At 34.4% G+C, this 18460-nt stretch overlaps 1 protein-coding gene and 1 long non-coding RNA gene across 2 annotated transcripts in view; one reads left to right on the top strand and one right to left on the bottom strand.

Moving 5' to 3' along the window:
* Window positions 1-18460, top strand: part of LOC139774730 (zwei Ig domain protein zig-8) — a 91694-nt gene that overhangs the window by 50867 nt on the left and 22367 nt on the right. The window lies entirely within an intron of this gene.
* On the bottom strand, window positions 8673-17644 carry LOC139774735 (uncharacterized). Its single transcript, XR_011718660.1, has 2 exons — window positions 17318-17644; window positions 8673-8879 (listed from the first exon to the last, which is right to left on the bottom strand). It is a non-coding gene; the product is annotated as an uncharacterized lncRNA (long non-coding RNA).

Raw genomic sequence — 18460 nt, 5'->3', positions numbered from 1 at the left:
CCATTTAACGTTGGCGCCGGTGATAACATTAATTATCATTACCCTCATTCCGAGAGGTATATATGACGGGCGGAGTATTTGAAATATGTCGCGGTTCAATAGCGCCTGAATAGGGACAGTTGAAGTTGATTATCCCACAATCTACTACTCTGGCGAGAATTGGAGCGCGGTGTCCCGTAGAACGTGGATAACATTTCATTCGACCTATTTTGCAATTCCCTAGGTTCTTAAACGAGGGGAACGCGTTCAGCTGACGTGCATTCTCTCAACATACGTTTGACGCTTCTGAATAACGTAACGGCCGTTCTCCGGAGTCTCCATTGCAAATGGAGTGTAAGGCAATGGAGTAAAGGCGGCGTTTGATTCGGTCGGTTCAATCGAACGCGCGGAAAATGTATATAACATGCGTATCTCTCATCGTGGAAAAAAAGAAACGTTTCGCTTTTCTCATGCAATATCTAAAGTATCGGTCGCACTTCGGTCGATAAATTTCCATTTAAAAGATTTCCATCAGCGATGTGTTTGGCCGCTCATTGAATACCTCCATTGAAGTGCCACGTACGCTGCTCGTGCCAAGCAGTCTATTTACGTATGGCTCTTACTAGTCTCACTCCCCTTCTTGAATTCATTCCTACGCGCAATCTTATTTGCTTCTCGTGCTTTTCACTGTTGACTGTCCTCGCGTATCTTTTTCCGACGAGGTTGCCGCGTGAGGAAACGTAGGAATAATACCCGGCCCATAAGTCGCGCACGAACTTATTCCTACTGCGTATAGTACGAACTCATAGCAATGCACGTAAAATTCGCAACGAGTTTTATTGTTCTACGTATTTCTATGTTCCCGTAAATACACGGTTTTATCGGCGGTTACTTCTGTAGTAACTTACGATAATTCACTCGTTTACGCGGAGTAAATTATCGTAAGTTACTACAAAATCCCGTTTACGCGAAGGAATTATTGTAAGTTAATACAGAAGTAACGCTCGCGTAAACGTAGTAAATAGCAGATAATACACATACACTTTTTTTTCCAAAAAATAATGGTAATTGATCAAAATTGTTGCCAAAATCACAGGGAGGTCCAATTATATTCGGATGAGTGGTATAATTTTGCTCTTTTCTCTTGGTAACAAATTTTTTCTTCCAAAAAATAATGGTAATTGATCAAAATTGTTGCCAAATTCACAGGGAGGTCCAATTATATTCGGATGGGTGGTATAATTTTGCTCTTTTCTCTTGGTAACAAATTTTTTCTTCCAAAAAATAATGGTAATTGATCAAAATTGTTGCCAAATTCACAGGGAGGTCCAATTATATTCGGATGAGTGGTATAATTTTGCTCTTTTCTCTTGGTAACAAATTTTTTCTTAACAAATTGATACACAAACTCAACGTTACCATCTTCTCCTAGAGCTACGGATAGTCTGCCGATGTAAAGATATCGACTAGGGTGAGTGCACCAGTGAATGAACGATTAAGCGCACGGTCAGTTTTGGGAAAGGTTTTCTTTGTACTGGATGGTTATGGACTGACAAAACCAATTCTATTCGACATATTATATCCTAAATATTTGGATTAGATCGTTAAAACGTATTATTCGAACAGAAATATATATAAAAAACCCTATTGAAAGTGAAAATAGCAGTTCCCCCAGTAATTGAACACTCGGACCCAATCAATGAACAGCCTCTGCACCAGTAATTGAACAGACCAATCCAGTGAATGAACACTATCAAATAAAGTAGTTATAGGTATTAACGTATCATTTATTTCGCAAGATTTTATACATAAAGTAGGTATCTGCAGTCTTAACAGTAATAATTATCAAACATTTTTCAATAAAGTTATATAACAAAAGTAATATAACAAAAATAATTAGGAACTTTAATTATCGATAATTTTGTACTTTTATTCTTGCACAGCGGTGATAGGTAGGTGTGTAGGTAAGTGGACTAATGTCACTACTACTTTCATTATTCAGTCTTTTTCTGTTTTTTTTTTTTACAGCAGTTCTTACAGCTCCCTTTCTCTTAACCCCGCTTTTTACGGATAATTTAGTATTCTCTTCTTCGATTACTATTGAAGATTGCATGTCAGAGTTATCTTGACGTCTCCGAGCTGCCGGCAATGCTGCATTTATCCCGTCACCCTCGTCAGTATTATTGTTTTTGTCCATATCTTTGGCTTTCTTCACGACTGCATTCTTTCTTTTCATACAGGAGTTATTCTTTTCTTGTGGTTCCTTCTTAATTTTCTTTTTAGACTTTTCCTCTTCCTTCTGTTTTTTTTCTCTTCTCTTAATGCAACTTTTTTTGCAGCTATCTGTTGTTTTTCCAGTAGTTCGTTTTGTTTTTTTTTCTGTCATCTTTTTCCATTTTTTTGATGTAATCGCAAAGGGTACCTGCTCAGTCAGCACTTTTTGTTGTCCTTTCTTTACTGGTTTGTCGCCAACTTTGGGCCAATGGAGGTGTTTATTCCAAATTTTATCAGTAGAATCATCGGTTCTTGTGTGAAACGCTTGGCGAATTACCACGTTGCTCAAAATTGTTGGCTTGTTCTTAGACGTTTGATCTTCTGGAACACTAGGTGGTACATCAGTCTCTTTAATTTCTGAATTTTCGGACTCGGGCTCTTCTACTGTAGTTTCCTTCATCTCAGCTGCATTAATCTTGTGGGACGTTTGATCTGTTGGAACACTCGTTACATCAGCCTCTTTGCATATACGATTTGTGGACTCGGGCTGCTCTACTGGCGTCTCCTTCATCCCAATTACGTCAATCTTGTGGGACGTTTCATCTGCTGGAACACTATGTACACCAGTCTCCTTAGTTTCGGGATTTTCGGACTTCAGTACAGTACTCTCGATAATGTAAGTAGATGTCATAAGAGCTTGATCGGTTGGATATTCCACGAGATTTGATCCATCCACAATTTGCAATTTGTTTGCAATATCGGTCAGGGAAAAATCAACGTCACTTCCTATAAACTCGATAGGTATTTCATTCAATGCACCAAGTCCGTCCAAAGAATGCGGAGCCCTAATTTCTTGTATCTGATCCGTTGCATCATTGACATTGAGATCAGATTCCTGGTTTGATGGGATTTCCGCGTTCATATTGGGAAGATCCGAACCGTTTGATCTTTCCGTGCATAGTTTCCACACTTTAAATAGGGAATCGTCGCAGTCGTCGCATCCGTGATATGTTTGTATGAGTGTATCTGTTGCATCCGGTCCTAGAATGTGCTCTATAACTCTCTTCGTTATCGCGTATTCGTCGGAAGTCGGAACGTCCTTCGATGTTTTATTTTGTATGACTTTGTGTCGTTCTGAGATGCACTTTGCGTAATCAACCGCATCAGGGTTGAATGGAAAGAGCCCGCATGCTCTGAAGCCATTCGTAATTGTTTCTTTCTTGGCTGATTCGTCGAATGCCGTTTTAAACAAGGTAACAAAGTTTGCCTTCGTAATAGCTTTGCCTGATTCATGTTTATGAGATCTAACGATTCTTTTCCAGCAAACTTTCAACGGTCGGAATATTGATACGTCGCACGGTTGCATGATATGAGTGGAATTCGGTGGTAGACAGTACACAATAATTCTTTTCTCAATGCAGAATGTGCACAGTTCGAGACTCAAATGTGATTTGTGTCCGTCAAGGAAAAGAATGACTGGAAACTTTATGTACTTTTCCACTAACCACGGATAAAATACGTTTGCCACGTATTCGTAAAAAGTGCTTGACACCATCCACCCAGAATCAGAACGACCGATAGCCCATCCGTCAGGAAATGAGTCAGCAATGTGGTTAGGGATCCTCTTGTAAGGGTAGACCACCATCGGAGGTGGCACTTTTCCAGCGGCAGAATATGTGCACAATACCGTGATCGATTCTTTCTCAGGACCACTTGCGATTTCATAAAGATTTTTGAATCCTTTTGGACCGAGAACAATGCCCGTCTTTGGACACGTGTGCATTCCAATCTCATCGCAATTGAATATGCGATTGCCATCTTCCAACACGTCGGCGGCACCCTCTTCTTCCATGAATTTGATGACTTCAGCGAACCAAGCTCGTATTTTTTCTTCCGTTACAGCCGCTTTCGCCCGAGAAATAACCTCAGTGTTTCTTTTGACTATTTCTGGTTTCCGTTTGAGAAACAGATGCAGCCACTTCTTCCCAGGCCTATCATCGACGAATGGATTCTCTCGACCATCTTCCTTCAGAACACTTCGTACAGCATCTTTCACCATTTCAGGATGCATTGGAAAGCCTACTTTTGCTTTATCGATAATCCACTTTTCCAATTTTGATTCTTCTTCTGCCGATAGTATGGTTTGCGGGCCCATTCTTCGAATTCCTGATACCTTGTCCCATATTTTATTATGAAGAGTTCCTTTTGGTACTCCATATTTGGTTGATGCTTTAGATAATGTTAATGATTTGTTTCGTATCTCAAGCAAAGCGTTCTGTAAGTCCTCTTCGCTGTATTTAAATCTTCGATACCTTGGTTTAGCCACTCCTGATATGTCCGACATCTTAAAAATTACGGGGAATTATACGTAATATCTATGAATCCATTTGATCTCATAGTTTTCTAAAAACTAGTGTTGAATGCGAGCGCGTGTGCCCTCCACGTGTGTCTCACGGTAGGCTTGCTTCGCAAGAACGTGGTCGAGAAACTTTGATTTTCCTCTCACTTTATTTATTGAAACGGCCGCAGTGAACCGATTCCGCTTATACAGTCACAGAAACGCGTAACAGATTTCGTATAACGCACACAAGAAAATATATCGAACTCGCCGCGATGTTACGCCTTGAGTCTCGCAGAGCTATCTGAGGGGAAGAGCGCGCGGAGGGGAACAAGATCGGACCGGCACGCAGCGCGCGCGAATCAGCGACCGATACCGAGCGCGCCCGAATATCCGCGAACCGAGCGTCACGGAAGAATGCACGTTGCGCACACGTGATTTGATCGAGGGAGACAGACAGTAATATGCGACATATTTAGTGTACCGAACAACTAGGTATAATTTCTGTTATGCATGTATCAAAATTATACCAATAAAGATATCAGGGTTCTTTATGCCTTAATCTTATACAGTATACTAAAAAAATGATGATCAGGTATTTACTAGATATTTCCTGTACCCCGCAACGAAAATAATTTAATTCTGATAGATATTAGTATTATCAAAAAACATTCTAATTCAAATAACAACATCTCACAGCATTACTAGATAATCGAATTTCATGTCGTTCATTTACTGGAATTACGGATTCCAATGAATGAACGCCGTCGTTTTCATGTCGTTCATTTACTGGATTTACATATTCCAATGAATGAACGGTGCCGTTCATTCACTGGAAAAATCGCGGTTGTCAGAACCAGTAAGTAAACATTGAGTTTGAGAGTATTTTGAGGTTAAATAGGATCATAAAAATTGTGCAAAACGAAGGTTTAGGCATCTTATTGATCAGAGAAAACAATATCATGACTTGTTCGACACTTCTTAAGTAAATAATATTACCTATAAGTGAAGAGGGGAAGCGATCATACTTACTATTTTTATCAATTTCACGCGATGGGCCGCACACTCTCGTCGAAAACAATTTGTTATATCTCTTCACGAGCGAACTTCACGTATGTGACGAGTGATGCTGCTACATAACGATACATAAATTCCGCTTCAAAAAAGTGCGGAAACCAAAGACTACGCTGACACCTTATTTTTTCGAGAAAAACGTGATACTGTTCATTCACTGGTGCACTCACCCTACAACTCTCGTAATTCAAACATTTATTGTGGGTTGTCGACATTGTCTCTCTAAAAGAAGATAAAAAATATAATCCTTTTACCACCTCGACTTAACGCTGACTTTATGTTATTTAAAATCGATCGTCGTAAAAGGGGCCGTATCTCTCTTTCTATCTCTTCGCAGTCGTAAAAATACTACCTGTTTTAACGTCGCCAAAAATATCGGCGTTCACCACAGTTTTTGACAGTATCGGGATCTTTAATACATAATCTTTAAACAAGAAATCCTTTTAAAATGGCAGATAAATGGCAGATGGAAATTTTAATCTTCTTCCATTACTGTGTTTTTTATAATTTTAAGCATTTAACTTTATATCTTTTTACTTCTATTTTATCATTTTTCAAGTCTCTTTATCTGTGCACAAATTTAACAGAGGAACATGCATCTCCTTGTTTTACTAAAACTTTTTGCTTCTTAGCATTAACCAGGAAAAGAAATAAAGCGATGCTTTCAGCTGCTTTATACAACATTTATGTATACACAGCATTTCATGACTACAATAATTCATATAAAACTTTATGATACTCTCAGAAAAAATAAATCCTTATATGTCTATTAATCGTACTCGAATTTTAATAGAATTAATATATTTTTCTCAAATCTTCAACTAGTTTAAACAACAGATATTCCCTTTGAATCGACCCGAGCACGAAATGTGTACGTGCAAAGTCGATATTCGTTACGATTTTTGTTTGACTAGTCATCGTAGGATTGATGCGTCGCTACATGTAAATGCCATCAGACGAGGTCGAATAATCACGCACGGTACGTTAGGGCAGTACCGGCTCGTCCGAAGAGGCAGTCGCGTGCCTCTTCGGACGTCCTGTTAAATATTTAAATGCCAGCGCGGAAACAAGCCGCGTATTTCGGGACGGAAGATTGTTTTAGAGAGAGAATTTATAAGATTTCCGATCTGCCGTGAACTCTCGCGTGACTTCCCTCGCGCAATCCGGTCCTTTGGCATGAGGAAAACGGAGGAGGAGGAGGATGTCGCGCGTTCCATAAATCCTTTATCGATTACAGCTTTAGGCACATGCATAATCGTTAATCTAACTCGTCTAAATAATGAACGTCTTAGTGTGACAGGAAATAAAGTATAATGCGGTCATTTGTCTGCAACTAGTGCAAGTAGTCGTATATAAGTAAAACATGCATGCCAGAGGAAAATGTGGCCTGATACTGTGGGCACTGAAACTAACAATAAGGCAGTTTTATAAATGAGAGAAGGAAAACATTTGTCTTCATGTTTTACAGTTACCTTCCTTGATTTCTATTCCGCAAGAATGTATATTGAATTATACTTATTGTTAGAAGAAAACACGACTTTAAATGATGGCAATCTATATTGAAATTTAAAATTATTAATAATTATCCCAAAATTCTTTAAAAAATCTAAATTAAAAATAAAATTATTATAAATATTATCTAAATTATTATTACAAAATCTTAAAAATTTATATCATAATATACACAAATATATATTTGAATAAATAAATAGAACACAAAATGTAAAAATAAAGATTTGTCAATCAATGTAAAAAAATTGCTTGTCTATTGATTTTACATGTTATGGCTTTACAAAATTCTGCCAAATAAAGAGTTCCAAAATATTTCACGTTTGTCGGGAAAAACGTGTGGGCAGTGCTTGCTTTGAAAATTTTAACATATACGCTGGTTGGGAACATATGGCGTTCGTGGTTGGCTTACGAATGGCCGAATCACAACCTGCGAGAAGCGTAATGTATCGTGAGGTCTACCGTATAGCAGCAGAAAAACACGAATATCAAATAAACCTCGTAAATTAGAGAATCCGAAAATTTAGTTAACGCAAATCTAATATAGATTTAGCGCTGATTATTATACGTGAAATTATTAACAGCTTCTCATTACATAAAATATTAGGCGGTTTATAAATCAATTAAAAGATTATTGCATAACATACCTATATTGTTTACTTATATTACTTTTTAATAATTTTTTATTTAAATATAGTGTTATATATATTTCTAACAAAAATTTATAAATTTTTTAAAAATAACTTTCCATAGAGATATTATTTGTGACAAAAAAATTGAAGAAATCTTTTAAGTTAGCCTCTTGCAGATCCGGACGGTACCGATACACCCGATGATACCGGTATACCACCACCAGCACTGAGAAAAAGGATTTGCTGTATTAGCAAATATTTGTCATTATATATGATTATATATGAATTTTGTCTCTTACTTACTGATTTTGCCATTTTGCCATTTTAGGATGCTCTCTGTCTACGTGTCTGGTTAATTTTTTTGATTTGTCTTTGTAATTGTCTATAAAAAATTCGCAGAAATTGCAGTTCACCTTCGTACCTTTTACATCAATGGTGAAACATTTACGCAACTTATACGGTAACTGTCTTGTATTCTTGATTTTATTGGATTTTAAGTGATTTATTAATACGGTTAACATCAAAGTTCTATCTTCCACGTCTTGTTCTTCATTACAATGCCTGCATATGGCCAGTCCATCTCTTACATCTTCATAATGACTCCATAAGTCGCTTTCATTTTCCATTACTAAATGTGGTACAGAAATAATAATTATCATTATTATTATAAAAATGCTGCGATAAAAGAGATAATTAAAGTAATTATTGATGCGGTAGAATTCTATCTACTTTAAAATATGTGAAAGAAATAATTTAATAAAATATTAAAAGAGAACTTATTCTTCCTAATTTTTTGTATAGATCTCTCTACACTATTTTAACTTAAGAAATTAATATGACGCGAACGATAAAATTTGTTATCCACGAATTTGTCAACCAAAATCAGCGATCCACGATCTCCGCCTAACCGAGTAAGTAAGGAAACGATGAAAGTAGTGGTATTTCACCGGCGATGTTGCCATCTCCCACTTATGCTACACCTCTCATGTCTCCTTACAGTGCCAGACTAGAGTCAAGCTCAACAGGGTCTTCTTTCCCCGCTAATTTTTCCAAGCCCGTTCCCTTGGCAGTGGTTTCGCTTGATAGTAGATAGGGACAGTGGGAATCTCGTTCTTCTTAGAAATTATTGTTATCTAAAAAACAGTTTTGATAAAAAAAAACCGCATATATAGTACTGTTATTGATATACAAAACTTTTTAGATATTCTGTATGGAATATGACGAGCTCGAGAATACGAGAATCAATATCTCAACAGGAGATACAATTCGTATCAGATTTATGTCAAGGTATTTCTTACCGAAATACCACAGAAGCGTTTGTTTTACAAGAATCGATATCAACAGCCGGAATAACGAGTGATCGGAAATCTGAGTGATAATCGGTTTTCAGTTTCTATTTTGGTATTCGAGATATGCAATCGATATATCGTATTTATCTTTTCGACGAATAATCTTGTGTCTTATTGTTATATACAAGAGGATCCCTCGGCAATTATGCGAATATACGAGAATCACCTCCGAATGCTCCTGTTCTTCGGCGATCCCACTACGGAGACTACGGCGATATCGCGGCGCGAATCGCGATACGAATAATATTCGGACGGATATTTATCGGACTGCCAAAATCCTCCGCTTTTCTGGGCGAAATATTATCACGCTCGTTCAACCATTGCTTTGTCTCGGGAATTCGCCGAATACTCTTGATGTTTTACATCCGGCGTATCTTCCGCATGATCGCGAATCTGCATTTTGAGGAACCTTGTTTCCATATCTGTTTCATCATTGATTCCCAGCGGAAATGCTCTCAATATCTTTCCAATGCTTTTATTCTTACGCGAGATAGGATGAAAAATCAGATTTCTGACAATATTCACATTATACTGTTAATCGAAAGTTGAACACTTTTTAGAATAAAAAAATATTTTTTACGTTATTTTATTAAATTTTAATAGAATTCTCAAAATTCAATTAACAAATAATTATTGTTATAACGACTAATTGAAAATAAAAGACAATTTAATCAGAAAAGAACTTAAAATCGAAAAATTGATTTTTCTTTTAATCCATATTCGTTTTAATTATAGAATGGATGGTGCATTTTTGTGTTATTGTGTATTGTGTGTTACATTTAGCTATTAACTTAATTTCTTATCGAATCATGTTCCACCGTATGTATCATTCTTAAATTTTAAGAAATTAATTATTTGTTTTATTTTTCAAATTTTTTATGGTTTATTTGGACCAAATAAGGCTCGTTAACAGATAATAAATGGCATAGTTGGATACGGCGAATTGAATATTTTGTTGAATCAATGCAATCGTTGGTTTGTGATAATAGTGAATATTCTGTTGCCCCAAATTAATGTAGGTACTTTAATAGTTAATGAATCTGATTTTGGCACGAACGAATATCTTTTTGCATCAATTGAATATTTCTTAATAGTTAAGGAATATAATTTTGGCCCAAAATTATATCTAGTTGCATTAATAAAAGATTTCTTAATAGGTAAGGAATACGATTTTGGCGCAAACGAATATCTTTTTGCATCAATTGAATATTTCTTAGTAGTTAAAGAATATAAATACATATATATATATATATATATATATATACATATATACATATATATATATATATATATGTATATCATAAGCATGCATTACAAATTTGTGTATATATGATGACCTGAAATGTTTAACATGTAATTGAATGTAGACATTTTATTGAGAACACAGAACTATTCTGAAATGTTTTTTTATTTAAATATTGTTTTATATAATACATGATACTAATTTCTGGCGGAAATCATGCAGCGACCGCCGGATTTCGTATGCGCTGCATATATACAGAGAGAACGGTTTCTTTGGATTTAGTAAATTTTATGACATTCAAACAAATTTATCTTTTGGAATAGGTCCAAACAAACAAATTTTTGATTCAACAAATACGATTGTTTGATTTTTCAAATAATGAATAGCTTTACTTCAAGTAAAATATTTGTTTAATAAGAGAATAAGATTTATTTGACCTAAAGATGTTGTTGTTTTATTGAAACAATGTATTTTTTTCGAGAAAAAAGATTTATTTTTTCATCCAGATAATTGTTTCTTTTACTTAAAGAAGTTTATTGTTCCGTGTAAACAACTTAACCGCTTAGTTTAAACAACCCCATTGTTAGTATAAAGAACTGTATTATTTTACTTGAACCATTTTATTGCTATTCCAAATGTCTAATTGTTTCATTCAAATAGTTCCGCGTAGTTTGTCTTAAATAATATTCTGTTTTAAACAAAATAATACTATAGACATCGAATTTTTCATATGCACAGATTGGTGAAAAAGAGCAATTAATAACTAAGATTATGTTATTTATAATATCCAACATATTTATACTGCAACATATGTTAGGTATAAATATGTTAGATATTATAAATAACATACCCTTAGTTATTAATTACTCTTTTTCACCAATCTGCAATATGAAAAATCCAATGTTGAATAAAAGATAACAGATCAAAATAAATAAAAAAAGATGCATGTATGTAGAAGAACGTATTTTATTTAAAATTGTAATCTATATAATATTATAAAATATAATATAATATATAATATAATATATATAAACATAAAAATGTCAATTCTTTGTTTTATCTTAAAATATACTACATAAAGCCTTAACTTCATGCTTTTGAAATTGGACTTTAAAGAAAAAAAACGGAAATATTTATCTCATTGTAAAGGTACAATATAACTTTTTCCATCACCCATAATGTGTACGTTATAAGGGAATTTATTTGGTAAATCTTCCCACTTTACAGAATACCATTGAACATCTTCATGTATTTCAACTTCAAACGCTTGCAAATGATCTCGGAATGCATTTGTCGTAATTGGCGACAAAATAAAACTAATAAATGTCTTCACGAAACATTTATTGTTGTCGACTGACGATTGGCAATGTATACAAAACGCTGCGACGTTTCGACCTTTGGGTGATGGGTGATGTCTCTGCCGCTGGCCTCGGTGACCGATGACGTTAATTTATTATCGCAGTTGTTGCACCAGCAAGTTTTTACGCAATTTTTATTGTTTTTTTATGCACGAGCACACGCCTACAGTATCTACAGCACAGTTTTTTCTGCATTTGCAACCTAGGCTCGGCATCTTTTTTTAACTGCGTCGAGAAACAAGCAGGCTGTACAGATTATAGCAGCAGAGATGAGGGGACTCAGGGGACTGCAGAGATGCCATATTCTGAGCCTGGTATAGCCCCGGACAATAAATGTTTCGTGGTTTAATCATTGGCGGAATAAACAATTATTTCTTGTAATAAATGTCTTGTCAGAAATAATATATAGCAGAAGTCCAAATTTCAAAAGACAATCAGTTTCAGTATCATTAATTTGTACGACATTTCTTAAGTTGTACTTAATATTATCAATTTTGACTGAAGCGAAAATATTCGCTTCTTCAGAGAAAGCAACCCTAGAAGTGTTCATTATAGAAAGTAATTTTATTTCTTTTATATTGTGTATCTTGCCTATAAAGTGTCCATATTCTATAGCACTAGGTAATCCTTTTTTGCTTAAAATTCTATAACAAAACTTCAGTTGTTGCTTAATACATAATGTTAAAAGTAAATTAATACGAGAGGTAACAATTTTAGCTGTAGATTTTAGTTGTTTATGAAATCCTTCATATCGCATAACCCAGATATGTCGCACTGGACCCACTTTTTTCATAATTGTAGGGTAATGAACAAGTAAATGTGTTAGTGGACCGCTCCGGTTTTCGCGCGCTGCGCCGAGGAAAGCACAAAATAAGAATCAGCTTCCTTGGTTAACGTAACACGAGTCAATTTATTTAAAGATGATTACAATGTCATACGCTTCGCGTTACAATGTCACACTCGCTAGTGCACAACGCAGTACTCGCTACGATTCGACTCCGGTTTCTCGATATCGACCAGCAGTGTCGCGTACGGATTTTGTTGACTCACTGACTGTCCCGGCAGGAGTAGGCAAGGGATCGCGGCCGGAGCTTCGCGTTAGGCCGCGAGGAATTTCGTGACGTGAGATCCGCTGATTGGCTCCAAATCGTCTAGCGAACAGACTATTGGGCGCGGTACGTGCGATCACGCGATGTACACCTGCGAGCCGTTTGCTCGAGAAAATACCAAAAAAAAGGGGGGAACGTAAACATTCGCGGTTTGGAGCATCTTTCGAGCGTTCTCGAAAGATACTCGCTTTCACTTTGGAATATTTAATTCTCAACACGAATATTCGATTCTCAACAAAATGAAATTTAGGTTTTAAAGTTTGTTCAAATAAACTGCAGTAAAGTCGATGATGCTCTTTAATTAGATATTTGAGATAAGATATCGAAGAATTAGAAATTGTTTTAGAAAGAAGTATATCTAACATCTTATGTAAAAGGATATAAAAATTCCACACCGTTTCAGACGAAGGAACTAAATCGCCAACCAAAATACCAAAATAAATAATCAGAGCTAACATTTCGGATGCAGACATTATTAGACATTTTTTCTTTAAATGTGCTAAAATAATAGAAGGTACTGGATTACCTGTATCTATATCTAGAAACTTAAAATATTTAATTCTCTCGTTCAATTGTTCAAGTGAAAAATATTTCTTTTTAATAAGGTAATTTATTATTTCGGCCATATCATATCGTAGAACTCCTTCCAAGACATCGTGCATTAAATCACAAGACAAGTTACTCGTAACATGAAAATTAGACAATTCGTGCCAAATACATGCTTCCTTAATTCCAAATGAAAGAGACAAGCAATCATCGTTATAATTTTCAATGTTACGTAAATCTTCTTCATTTTCCACTACTTGATATTTTGTTTCATTTTTGTGAGTTTTACAAAATCGACAAAAATAATTAGACTGAAAGCTTTCATCAAAACCTAAAATAGAAGATAATAATATAATTCAAACCCAAGTTATCTCCTAGAATTAATAATAACGTGAAGTATACACGGATCTTTTCTCCTGAAGATGTTTGTATTTCGATGCCTTCAGTTTCTAAATATTTCAGTTCTTGAATGATTTTGCTAAATATGCTTTTATTACCATATTGCGTTCGATCAGCAGAAAAATTAAGTTGCGCTAAAAATATATTTTCTAGTAAAGAAGCATACTTAACAGGTATAGAAGCCAGGGAAATATACACTGCACCCACTTTATATATTCCAGATTTCGAACCTAAAGGATTATTAGGTTCGAAATCATCATAGAACAAATATAGTGGAAATACTATTTTATTTTTAAATTTAAGTTTTATTTGTCCCCACAAGGTTCCTTGTAAAATGCTAGTACGTACATTCTCGTCACATAGAGATTCTTCTTCTCTCATATATGAAATAATATCGTGAAATACATTTGGCAATTGTAAAAATTGTTTCAAAATCTCACGTAACTGTATTATTTGTCCTTCACAATTTTCAATAATCATATTTGCTTCAAAAGAATTATTCGTTTTTGCAAGAACTGACCTTTCTCCTATAAAGAAAGAACTTGGTTTAATGTAACACTTACTGTTTTCCAGAAATTTTAACCTCTTACGTTCAGTTTTTAACTTTTCAAATATATTTTCGATATCTTTAAAAACAGTAGATATTTTATTCAAGGTATCTTTAACTAAATTTTGCTTTTTTAACATATATTCTGTATAGACAAACACAATTTGAAATAATTCTTTTGTATCCTCCATTATACATTGAATAATATTTCGAGGCAAAGAATAATTACTATACATTTTCGCCATAAAACGTACAATAGCATTCTGAACCATTTGCAAAATATCAAGTGCTTCATCGTCAGAAGATTTAGAAACATTAGGTTTATCAGACGTATCAGTAGAAGAATTTGGAGTAATCTGATAGTTGGAAATATTGCGAACATTAGACACTTCAACTTGTTTTTCTGCATCTGATTGTAGAAGCTCATTTTCTGTGTGATTTTTAATTAAATGCTTTTTAAAGCTTTAACTGAGGAAAAGTACGATAACAATTTTCCTGCTTACAAACAAAACTTTGTAAGAACGGGTGAAAATATCTAATATGCTGTATTAAAGTATCAACATCTAAAAATGCCTTTGAGCATTCAAAACAAATCATATTTTTATTTTGCATTTTTGAAATGTGTACTTTAATAATAATACACCAGTTGCTTTTTAACAACAGTTAATAAAAATTTGCTTAAGGATTATTACGTAATTACTTATTATATTGTAATATATCATTTAGAAACGGAATTTTTATATCTTTTTCAGATGTAATATTAAATAATTCCCACTGTAATAAAAACCACAGATGCTGGCTTTCTGGTGTATACTTTACGTCTAAAACGAAATATACTTGAAAACAAAATTGCAAAGCAGCGAGAAGTGTTGATGATTGATAAGTTTTGTGCTCAATAACAACATAAAAAGAATGGATGTTACATAAACTGGGACCAACTACTATAATATATGGCTGAACTGTTAAACCCTTCTTAAACATAAAATCGATTTTTTTTGCTTAGCAGATTCAACATCGCTTGCGCTTTTTACTTGTATGAAAAGTCCATCTCTTGCTTCCGACATAGACGGTTTCCAAAAGTTCTTGTTTATTCTTGCTCTACTGCGAGGTGGCACCAACGAAGACAATAAAAATAAGCGTATCGCAGTTTTAGAATCTGGAATAGACGAAATATTTATTTTTAGCATTACAGTATAGCATTATACATATCATTAAATTTTTATATGATTTTATTGAAATTTAATAAAAAATAAGCAAATTAAAAAGTAGTTATATAGATTCACTTATATAAAATATTGTATAAAGTAGCTATAAGATTCACCTGTTGTTAGCTGATCTTCGAGCAAATGAAATAAGGATTCGTCGGATGTTTTCAAAAGTGCCTTGCGTTTTTCATATACGTAATTAAAAAAATTCTCAAATTTCAGGCTTATATTGAATTCCTTCATATGATTGAATTTTTGTTCAAAATCGTAGTTAATCTAGAAAAATTGATTTAAAAAAGTGCTGTTTAGTGCATGTAACATTTTATTTCGTGAATAAAATTAAGTATTAAATTAGAGAAAGAAGCCATGCAAACCTATAAAAATAGTACATCATTAGTTATTTATTAACAAATACAATTTTTAAATGTAAATATTAGTAATTATTTATACGTATTGACAAAAAACACACTTATACAGGAACCTTTAAGTAAAATGTATATTGTAATATAATTAATATATCATAATATGTTTTTAATATATGTAAAATGTTATAAAGATCTGATCAGATCGACATCGTTCCTCTTCCTGAAGAAGTAAACTAGAATGTTCACAAAATGTCGGAAACAAAATCATGAAGGACGTGGCATCAACCCGGAAGCCATATCAAGCATTTATTCACACCAAGGAAGGCTAAAATATTATTGTAGTTATACAAAAGATATTGTTAAGATGTACTTACGAGCAAATATTGAAGACAAATGCGCTAGATCACTTGCTTCCAAAAATGATGTAACATTGTCAGTACTCATTTTCACGACACGACAGTCAACACGACGATATTACTACGCGGCACGGGCGGCACGGTCGGCACGAGCCACGGTTATGTTATGACGCGGGCGCGGGCGAACACGATCGTAGACATTCAGATGTTACCCAATGTTACTAACTAGCACGCCGCGCTATCGCTATACGCGTTTTATAAGACATTATTCACAGTACACATGTAGTATCCACAGGACGATATTATGAATATCGGCCATAGACAAGAGAAGTCACACAACAGAGAGCGGCTAGGCGTCTCTCTCCATCTTCGATATTAAGCCAAATACTTTCGATTTTTATCCAAACATTACAATAATTGTCACAAGCAATAAATTGTTTAACTTCTTTGTTTCATTGAAACTCTATATTGAATCTAACTAAATAAAATATTGTTTGGTTTAAAGATATATTTTATTTTCTTTAAATAATAATGTTTTTTTCATTAAACAATATGATATTCTGTAATGAAACAACACAAATTTCTATCTAACAAAATAATATTTGGTGTAAAATTATGTTGTTTCAATTAAACACATCCAAGTTAAACAAATAGGATTACTGAATCCAAAGAAACCGTTCTCTCTGTGTACGGGTGGTACATTGTTGTAGTTTTCGTCAATTTTGTACACTGTAATATATAACGGCAAATCTATAGTTAACAACAAACATTATTTTCAGTAAGGTATCGAGCATTTGCACTTTCATTTTTTTCCCGAACATTCCAGAGCTTTTCTTTTATTTGTCGCTTTCTCTCTCTCTCTATCTCTCTGAATTGTTTAAAACAATTGAAGTTTTTTTTATTTTTAGTAAGGTAACGAGCATTTGCACATTTTCATTTTTTTCCCGAAAGATGAAAAAGAAAACGTGTGTCACACAGAACTATCTAAAACAAATGCGCGATATATGCGAAAAGGTAACCTGTTTTTTTGTACGAGAATTGCTAATGCGGCGAGGCACACGCTCAACTGTTCATGCATCGCGTTTTGTACTCACCCTGTAATTTCCTTAAAATGTCCTCTTTGGCCGGTAGATCGCACAAAAAATCTTCCATCTTCGTCAACTTCACAAATATTAAATCAATCACGATCTCACGGCACTCACGAAATTCGGTAGACTGACGCCATTACTCTGCGAAACCGGCAGGAAGAGCAGATCGACGCGCGCACTGCGCAGCATTACGCGCAAGACTCACGGAACCGAGCACGAAACAAAGCAAGATTTCTTATCTATTAAGAAATATAGAGTTGGCTCAACAAATCGCATTCGTTTCACTCAAAAGAACGAACTTTATTTGATCCAACATCTACACACATTTGTATGAAATAAATCATGTCAACTATATCGCCGAGTTGACACAAATATGAATGATAAAGTAAATTAGCAATACCAACAAAACATTCATTTATATTAAATATAATTCGTTTGCTTGAAATAAATATTTTAGAAAAGTGTCAACCAAATATATTTAATTGGCATAAAGAAACCTTTTTCTCAGTGTATTAAGAAATTTTTTTTTAATTTACATCAGAATTTAATTTTGTATTTGACTTTAGTTTTTTCCAATTTTTGAACATCTACGTACATTTGGTTTCACGTTTTCGAACTTTTATACGTAGCTTTTCCCATTTTTTGTTCTTTACACGCTATTTACGTACGCGTTGTACAAATGAAAAGAAGGAGAATAAAATATCATTAGGAGAATTGTGCGAGGTAAAGAAACGGAGAAATCGACAAGAGCCCGGGCAGAAGAATGTTATCCGCGTTCCTATCGATCTCACGCAATTCAACAAAAACGTTCGTACATCCGCACGCTATGAAGCGTTAAGAAAAACTTGCACGTACCTCGCAAAAAAAACCTAGCACTTTTTATTCGACGAAACTAGTTAATACCACGTTAGGGGCACCTTGTGCGTAGTTTTGGAACACGTTCCCAGTACTCTCGTCCTCCGTTTTAGCCGTAATTTCTCTTTTTTATTTTTTTTTTCAAAGACGCATATGGTCGCGCAAAGTGGATGCGCCAAGTATATTAAAATAGAGAACTTAAAAGAGAAAATAGTTTATTTATATAAGTAGAATAGGATTTTTGTAAAAAAAATTGCCCTATAGAAAAATAATAAAAATATTTCTTAATACAAT

This window comes from Temnothorax nylanderi, unplaced genomic scaffold (genome assembly GCF_030848795.1).
Source record: "Temnothorax nylanderi isolate EJ_2023f unplaced genomic scaffold, tnyl_v1.0 TNYL_tig0086_pilon, whole genome shotgun sequence".
Taxonomy (NCBI): domain Eukaryota; kingdom Metazoa; phylum Arthropoda; class Insecta; order Hymenoptera; family Formicidae; genus Temnothorax; species Temnothorax nylanderi.
This window is presented reverse-complemented; position numbering and strand designations above follow the sequence as displayed.